Raw genomic sequence first — 10,019 nt, 5'->3', positions numbered from 1 at the left:
GTTTGTTTTTTTTTCTTCAGTATTTGGTAATCTAAAAACATACATGCAGGTATTATTGGTGAATTTTATTTTTACCTCAATCATTTCTGGATATTCTCCCAGCTCTCAAGTCTTCCTTTTCAACAAAGAAAAAAAAAGTTAAAAAGCACTAACACGGTAGCCCTCTCTGGTAGGTATGCAAAGTTGTGGACCATCATTTTCCTGTCTTTCTCTGAAAAGAAGCAAATAGTATCACATCTTTTCTTTCAGATGAGTATTGGTCCTTACAGTTACTCAGCATTTGGTTTCACTTTAATGTTCTTTTCTCTTTTGCCTCTGTTGATTGTTCTGATTTCACTTACTTAAAGTGGCATCAGTTGATATCAGTACCCTTGTAGTATTGATTCATGTGATGTCACCCCATATTCCCTCTAGAAGGATCTCCAGGAAGAAAGAAAGATTAAGAATAATGATTCCGGAAGGTTTAGGGGATTGTTTCATGTTTCTTTTGCAATGATGGGGCAAATGCCATAGTATGACTCTGCAGAATCATAGTATTGGAGGGTAATTAATCAGCTATCTAGTGTACCTTCCCCCCCCAAAAAAAAATTTCCACAGTATACCACACCTAGCAAGTTGTCATTTCCAGTCTGGGCTTGAAAATGTTCACGGAGTGGGTACTTGTCATCTATGAAGCGATCCCATTAAAGCTCTGGATAACTTTAATGGTTATCAGGTTTATCCTGACCTCATATCTAAATTTGGCGCTTTGAACTCCCAACCCTTGCTGTTGGTTCTTGGAGCCAAACAGAACAAGTTAATCTCCTTTCTGTGGTATAGCCCTTCAAAAACAAATGCAGCTATCATGTCCCACCCAGGTCTTCTCCAGGCTTTGAGTAAGTCTGCCCAAACCCTTAAAAAATGATTCCCATTGTTTTAGATTTGTGATACTTCATTTAAGTTGGCTTGCAGAATATCTCCACCCCACACTCTCTTCCCCGACCAGAATCACTCCACAGATGCTTCTCTATTCCTTCCAAAGTTCTATATCACATATGCCTCTAGCCAGGATTCTTTTTTTCTTTTCTTTCTTTCTTTCTTTTTTTTTTTTGGTGAGGTGATAGGGGGTTAAGTGACTTGCTTATGGTCACACAGCTAGTAAGTGTCAAGTGTCTGAGGCCAGATTTGAACTCATCCTTCGGACTCCAGGGCCCAAGCTCTATACTCTGCCCCACCTAGCTGCCCCCATCTAGCCAGGATTCTTAACCTTAACTCACTCCTTTGGGAGTCTGTGGAAGCCTATAGATGTACCTTTCCCAGAAAAGTGTTTTTAAATGTATAAAATTAAATACATAAGATTACAAAGGAAACCAGTGATGCTGGAATAGTTATCAAAATGTTAAAAAAAAATCAAACTCAGAGATACTAGGTTAAGAATCCTTTGTTTTATTGATAGAATTTAATTGCTTGAGATAATTGGAAATGTGCAATCATGCAAAGTTAAATTTTATAAATAATGCTTATTAAGTGCTTGTGTGTAATAATAGCCAACATTTACATAGAACTTTAGGATTTACAAAGTACCTTGCATAGATCAATAACTCTATGAGAAAGGTACCATTTTAGAGATGAGGAACTGAGGTTGAGATAGGTTAAGTGATTTGTGTGGGGTCATATAGTTAGTGTCAGAAACTATTTGAAGTCGGCTTTTGCTGACTCCAAGCACAGTGCTCAATTTACTATGCTACCTCACTGTGTAAGACACTCCAGGAGGTGCCCAGGAAAATAGAACTACCCCATTTGATTCAGTAAGCATTTATTAAATACCTACTGCATAAGCCTGGGAGCATTTATTAAGCACCTACTATACAAGCACTTTGAATGAGACTCTCTACCCTCATGTAGTTTTAAACTATCGAGAGAATACAAGAACACATCTCCATATACAGATGTACACAAGTGCATTATATGCAAAGCAAATTTCTTTGAGGCCTGAGCGGAAGCAAGCATGACTCCTGGAAGAAGTGGGATTTGCTAAGTGACCAAGAACCATATGAAAAAATGGCTCTAAATCACTACAGGAAGAAAATGAAAACAACCCCATGGTTTTACCTTGGCCAAGTAAGTGGCAAAGATGATAAAAGATGGGAATAATGCATTGGAGGTATATAAATCCATTTAGGTATATAAACGTACCACAATTAAGAATTGTTAAATGCATATGATGCTGAAAGGGGAGGGGACTGAACTAAGGTAGGAAACATCTGCATATGTTTCAAGGACTGGTTTCCTTTGAATTCTCCCAGTGGGGAGAAAGGACATGGTAAAAGTCTGGAGTACAGCTTGGAGAGGGATGAGACATGGCTGACCTGACCCGAAAGCCCTTAAATGGAAGTTCTGGGAAGAACCAGAGGTTGAGATGGCACCGGCAGAGGGTCCTTCTGATGTGTGAATTCCGGGACTAGAGTGAGCTCCCTGGATGAAAAGGATTCTGGGGCATGGTAGAGGAAACCGTGAGTGCAGCCTGGAGAGGAATGAAACTTGCAGTCTTGGTCAGGGGTTCATAGAAGGGTGGTTGCTACTTACTCCTCAAATGTATTAGGAGGGGCAGCTAGGAGGCGCAGTAGATAAAGCACCGGCCCTGGAGTCAGGAGGACCTGAGTTCAAACTCAGCCTCAGACACATAATACTAGCTGTGTGACCCTGGGCAAGTTGCTTAACCCAGTTGCCCAGCCAAAAAAAAAACAAACATTCATTATCAAATGTGTTAGGAACACAAGCCTTGAGGACTAGGCTTCTAGTACTGGCCCTCACCATCTCCCCATAATCAGTTTTGGCTAGCACAGACTCGGTTTTTAGGAAAGGTATTTACTAAGATGGAACAAAATGTACAAAAAAAGTAAAAAAGAGAAAAACCCATGGGGTCACATTTCTGACAAATACACAGTTAATGGAGAGAGTGTGCTTAAGTAAGTGTAATAATGGTGGTGCATGTGAAGAGAAAGGGGTGCTTTGCAACTCCTTGACTGGGAAATCCTTTTCTGCCTTTGTGGAATCCTCATGAAGGTTCTGGGAAGTGAGGAGGGAAGGGTGATCTCAGCCAGGCCCCCGGGATCCAAAGCCAGAAACCTCTCCATGGTGAGAAGTCATTCTCCCCAAAGCCTCCCATCCTCCAGTGACTTGATCTCTGTGGCTGCTACTGCATCTGGTGATGGCCAGTTCTGGGTCTCCCAGACTCACAAGATCCATGCCTGGGCAGAGCTTTTTCATGGTTGATGCTTGGGGAAATAGAACACCAAAAAGACATTCAGGATGGCCAGGAGACATGGAGCTGTAGGTCCCCAACCTGGCTCTCAGGGAGGCAGCTCAGGGCTCTCAGGAAGTGGCAGCCCACCACTTCAGATTTAAGAGGCAAAGAGATGGCCAGAGGGAGGGTCCCTTGCATGCTAAGGACCAACTGAGCAATTCCTGAGTCATCAGCTCTTTGTTTTCCACAATTAGAAAGCTTTGTCATGTAGAAGGGAGAGGAACAAGCATTTATCAAGTGCCTACTGTGTGTCAGGTACTGTACTAAGGTCTTTACAAATATCTCATTTGATCCTCACAACAGCACTGTTATCATCCTCATTTCATGGTCCAGAAAACCGAGGCAAACAGGTTAAAGTTGCTTTCCCAGAGTCACAGTGCTAGTAGGTGTCTGAGGAGGTGTTTGAACTTGAGTGATCGTGACTTTAGGCCTAGTACTCTATCCAGTGACCCACCTAGCTATTCAGTCATTCAGTCATGGACAACTCTCCAGATTTTCACATGGTCCTTTGGACTGGAGCTAGGCACAAGATATCTGCATATATTTTAAGGACTGGTGAGGGGGACTAGGTTCCCTCAAGGAAAGTCCATCCCCATTACAAAAAGAACTCAATTGTTTATATCCTTTGACCCTGGGATCCTAAATTTGGGGCAGATATCATCGAGGAGGTCAGTGACAGAAAGAAAGGTCTTATCTATAACAAAATACAACAGCCTGGGAACAAGACTAGGTGCTTTTCGGTTGGGGAATGTCTGAACAAATTGTGGTATATGAGTATTATTGAATTGTAGGAAGTGATGGATATGAGGAATGCAGAAGAATATGGAAAGAATCATATGAAGGGATACAGAATATAAGAGAATGAAAAGAATAATGTGTGCATTAAAACAGCACAGGGGGCAGCTAGGTGGAGCAGTGGAGAGAGCACTGGCCCTGGATTCAGGAGGACCTGAGTTCAAATGTGGCCTCAGACCAAACACTTGACACTAGATGTGTGATCCTGGGCAAGTCACTTAGCCCCCATTGCCTAGCCAAGCAAAACAAAAAACCCACAACACTAAAAAGCCACTGAACTCAGATTAATTGAACTGAAAATCTTGGTTCCAGAAAATAAAGAAAGCACATAACCCTCCCCTCAGTAGAGATGTAGGGGATAATAGATGGGGAATGCTGAAAGTGCCGGAAGACGTAATTGGTTGGTCAGTTGAGTTAATTTTAGATTTTACAGGAAAGGTATAATGGTAGTAGACCAAAAAAAAAAATCCAAACAAACCTATATACTTTTAAAAAAAAAAAAAGGAATAGCCAGGAACATAGGAGAAGCAGGAGAGAGCCCACCGCACAGAAGTCAAGGGAGGAGAATATTCAGGAGGGAAAGAATAATCAACATTGTCAAAAGGTCAGAGATTAAGCAGGATGAGAAGTTAAAAATGCTAGCAGAATTAGAATTAGCTAATCAATTAATCAATAAGCGTTGTTTAAGTGGTGTCTTTATACTAAGTACTATGCTGAGCACCGGGCAAAAAAACCCAGTCTCTTCCCTCAGAGAAGGGTTTCCTCTAAGTAGGGAGGCCACCATGCTTTAGGCAACTCTCAAGACCAAGCTGTAAAACCATTTGCTAATCTGCATAAGAGATGGCATTTCCTTGCCAGGAGTTCCCTACATCAGTGAAATCACCAGTCAGGAGAATTGTTAGGAGCTAGTTGTTAAAGTCGTCTGTGTTTAGTTTCCCACTGGGTCTTGCAGAGCAGTGGCCCATGGTGCCATGATTCGGAGCAAACAGCTAAGCAGGGAGGGGATCCCTCAGTCCCTGGAAGGGCACTCTGGCTCAAAGCTTATTGGGAGCTCGATGCCCACCCCCAACTCTCACAGCTGCCCTCCTAGAACAATCCACCTGGTCCTGTGGTCCAAGCCCTGGAGCTCTAGGTCTGGAGAATATTGAGGAACTGGGAAAAGCAAGACTTCAAGAGAAAGACACAATATCCATAAAACCACCTTCCAACATATCCTCCCAACATCCTCCCCTACTTCTCTGTAGGTTGATAATGGACAAGGGAGCAGGGACATTTCCTGGACTGACACCAGTACCTGGATAGCCCCTTCTCTCTAGGCATTAAGATAGTAGTAGCAGCAGCAGCAGCAGCAGTAGTTGTAGTAAGTAATAATAGCTCTTATTTAGCACATTAAGGTTTTCAAAGCACTTTTTGTATGTTATCTCATTTGGTCCTCACAACAACCCTGGGAGGCAGGTACTATAATTATCCTTGTTTGAGAGATGAAACTGAGGTGGACAGAAGTTAAGTGATTTACCCAGGGCCACACAGCTAGTTAGGGCAGCTAGGTGGTGCAGGTCAGAGAGAGTCATCTTCTTGAGTTGAAATCAGACCTCAGGTATGTACTCCTTGTGATCCTGGGCAAGTCACTTAACCCAGTTTGCCTCAGTTTCCTCATCTATAAAATGAGCTGGGGAAGGAAATGGCAAACCTCTCCGAAATGGGGTCATAAGGACGTGACTGAACACCACCACCAACACACAGCTAACAAGTGTCTGAGGCCATATTTAAACTCAAGGCTCCCTGACTCCAGGCCCAGTCCCCATTCATTTCATCTAGTTGTGTTATGTGTTGCCCCTGAAGGCCTCTGGCTCACTGTATGAAAGCAGGACCTCCCTGCCAAACCCTAGGCCAGGAAAGAGCTTGGGTCCTCCAAACCACCACCTATATTCCCTAAGTGGGCTTCCATTCCACCTTTACCCCCAGTAGACTCATTCTGTCACTGGCTTCCCTATTCTTCCCCACCTCTGCACAACCACTAAAGACAATAGCTCTCAATAGTATTCTAAATTTCTTGCCCTGTCTTCCCTAATGACAACTCTACACTTGGGTTTCCTGCTTGGCCCAGGTGTCTTGGTGGCAAGAGACCTAGTGTACTGTAACTTGAGGGTTTAGAAGGCCTGAGGGGGTGTTGCTTTGTTTGTTCCCAGTTCCTGAAAGGTACACCTTCTTACCTGCTCTGCCTGTTGAATTCCTAGCCATATTCTAAAGCCCAACTCAAGTCCCCTCCCTTTTTTTCATGTTTAAATTGATGTTGTATTTAGATATCCATGTCATTTCCAAATGGTTTTATAACTTGGACTTGAGCATTGCCTGTAACATGATTTTTTTGGATGTCTTTTTTTACATCACCATAACTTCCTTCTTTGTCACTGCCCCTCCTGGAGAGCCATCCCATATAACAAATAATATTTTTTAAGACAAAAAAAGGAGAAAAAAAGGGTGAAGAGGAAATCAGCAAAACTGATTAATACACTGACAAAGTCTGCAAATATGTGCAATGTATTGTACTTGTGGACCTCAAAAGGCGGTTTCTTTTCAGTCTTCTTTGCTGTATCATCAATCAAGCTCCACCTCCTTTGTTTGTAGGTGGACCTCTTGTTCTAGCCTAAGCCCTTTTATCTTCTCTACACCCTCTCGCTCAGTGATCTTATTAGCTCCTATAGGTTCAGGTTATAGTTTCTACTCAAAGCTAAACACATCAGTCTTTTTGCAGAGGTATAAACACCTTATCTTATGTATCTCTTGAATAGGATGTGAATTCCATAGGCAAGGTTAAATGTCCCTTGCTCATTGATGAAGCTGATTGATCTATTATTGACTTAAGTTTACAGCATCTTAATAGCAAGATCATCATTGAGTTTGCTCCTCCAATGAGAGAGTTCACACATTTGAGCTGACTCTAAAAGGGAGTGGAGAAAGATTGACACTGAAGGGAGATGGAAAGACCAGGAGAGGATCAGAGAAAGAGGAAAGTTCCTCTTAAGACAGAGAATGCCAGAAGCTTCCAAAATTTCTGCTGAGTAAACCAGACAGAAGATGCAAGAACACACAAAAAGATGTTGGACATGAGTTACTTGTGGGGTAAGTCTTATGGATTTACGTGTTGAGAGGAAAAGCAGTACCTGCCAGACCAGGAGAGTTGCTTGATTTCTTCTGGGGAAGAGGAGGAGAGTTTTTCTAACTGTCCAGGAACTTTGGTACAAGCTTGTTCTGAGCTTTTCATAATTATCTAGTATTCCTAATAGATTATTAAATATATTCTATCTTGTATCTGGTATCTAGTTGGTCTGTATGAAGGGAATCTAAGAGCTCTTAGAAAGACATGAGCCAAATTCTGATATTCAGATGATACACCCTGGATTGAGGCACAAGCTCTGGAGTAGTCATGGAGAGAGGCCCTCAAAGTTAACCTGGTCCATCATGTCAAAGACCAAGACTCAGCTAGAACATCTGGATAGGGATGAGCTGAACTTCCATACTGATCAGTCCATTCTTGGGTTGTTCCTGTTTCTTTCCTCTTATTCTCTTCTCCTCTGAAAGCATCTAGTTTCCAGTGGGGTTTATATATATATATATATATATATATATATATATATATATATATATATATATATATATATATATATATATATATATATATATTGTGTGTGTGTGTGTGTGTGTATTGATTTATTTATTTTTTTACTTTTAGGGTTTTTTTTTTTTTTAGGCAATTGGGGTTAGGTGACTTGCCCAGTACTTTTAGTTTCTTTAACAATCTTCCAGTTCCCAGCCTGGTTCACTCTATCTGTTAGCTTACTTCTCAGGCACATAACATAAAACTCCATTCAATGAAACATCCCTCCTAAAATGGGAACACAAAATTCCAGGTATGATCTGTCCGGATCTAACTCTGTGCCTCAGTTTCCCCATATATGAAACGAGGGAATTGTTCTACATGACTTGGAGGCCCCCAAATCTATGCTCTTATCTAAGATCCAATGACCTTCCTCATTCAGAATATTTTGCCTCTGCTGCTTTTTTGGCTGCCAAGTCACACTATTGACTCATGACTGGTTGTCATAGGATTGTTCATTACTTTTTAGAATCTGGCTATTTTAAAAAAGTATTTTTATCATAACTGCCTTATCAGTCTAAGGACTTCTCATTTATATTTACACAATCACTTGTATGGTCGACTGCAATTTCAGTCCTCATCTGTACCCTTGAATGAATGAATGTTGCACATCTCTCCCCCCTAATCAAATCCAGTGGCTCCCTCTTACCTCCAGGATCAAATAAAAAAATCCTCTGTTTGGCTTTTAAACTCCTTCACAGCCTGGTTCTTTCCTACCCTTTCCATTCTTCTTACTCCTCCAGGTGCTCTAGGTTATGAACACACTGGCCTCAAACAAAGCCCTCTATCTCCCCACTCCGGGAATGCTCTCTCTCGTCTCTGCCTCCTAAATCCTTTCAATTCTCGGGGTAAAATCCCACCTTCTACAAGAAAGCTTCCCTGGTTACACTCCCCACTAGTGCCTTTCTTCTAGGATTACCTTCCCTTTATGCTTTATAGCTTTCATGTACATAATGGTTTCAACGTGGGCTCCCCCATCAGAACAGAAGCTCTTCGAAGGCAGGGACTTTTACATTTTTGCCTTTCTTGTTATTCCTAGTGCTTGGCCCCTAGTTGTAAACACCTCATGAAAGCTTGCTGTTGTTTGTTTGTCCTTTGTTTATGTTTTTGTTTTTTTGAAGAAGACCAATGGCATCATTCTGTTGGGGTCAAAGGACCAGGTATTCAGCTATTGCTGATTAGTCCAATACAAGTCTGGAAGGCACTACTACAGACTGGGCACAAGTGGTCCATTAGAACATTTAGGGCAGTGGGGGCTATGGATTGGCACAGCTCACATTTCCTTTGTGCTTCTATAACTCTGCTTTGCTCATAGAATAGAGTGCCTTTTTTGAGATGGGTACTCCATGCCAGGCGTTCCCTGTGCCAGCATTTCCCATGTCTCGAAGTCAATCCTAAAGTTCTTTGGAGATACCTTCAGAGTGTCTGTATACCACTTCTTCTAGCCACCATATGAATGCTGTAAAAATAGTCTTTTGGGTAAGTGTGTGTTTGGCATTTGGGCTATATGGCCATCAAGTTGTGCTCTCTTCAGTAAAGTTGGAGTTGTTGGCATTTCAGTTCTAGAGAGCACCTCAGTGTCTGGTACCTTATCTTGCCATGCAATCTTCAGGATCTTTCTGAGACGATTCAAATGGAAGCAAATTCAGTTTCCTGGCATGGTGCTGGTAGACTGTCCAGGTTTCACAAGCATACAACAATGAGGTCAGCACAACAGCTCTATATACACCTTCAGTTTTGTATGTTGCCTAATATCTCTTCTCTCCTACACTTTTGGAACCTCCCAAACACTGAGATGGTTCTGGTAATACATATAGCAACCTCATCCATCTATGTGGATAGCCCTGTGAAGTATACTGCCATGATAAATGAACTTATCCACATCATTCAGAATTTCTCCATTTATTGTGACCAATGGTTCCATGTATGGATGATGTTGTGCTGGTTGGTGGAGGATCTCTTTTTCTATTCATGTTGATTGTCAAGCCAAAATCAGCATAGGCAGCAGAGGATTGATCCTTACTCTGTTACATCATGGCCTCAGAAGCTGGATTGAGGGCACAATCATCTGTGAACAAAATGTTGTGTACCAACTCTCCCTCCACTTTAGTCTTGGCTTGTAGCCTCTTCAAGTTAAATAGTTTACCATCTTTGTGGAAGCTGATCTTGATTCCATTTTCTTCCTCATTGAAGGCATCTGACAACATCTCAGAAAACATCATGCTGAAAAGCATGAGAACAAGTACCCAACCCTCATTCACTCTGTTGGTGACTGGTAAA

This window comes from Phascolarctos cinereus, unplaced genomic scaffold, assembly GCF_003287225.1.
Source record: "Phascolarctos cinereus isolate Bilbo 61053 unplaced genomic scaffold, phaCin_HiC Scaffold_5;HRSCAF=322, whole genome shotgun sequence".
Lineage (NCBI taxonomy): Eukaryota > Metazoa > Chordata > Mammalia > Diprotodontia > Phascolarctidae > Phascolarctos > Phascolarctos cinereus.
This window is presented reverse-complemented; position numbering follows the sequence as displayed.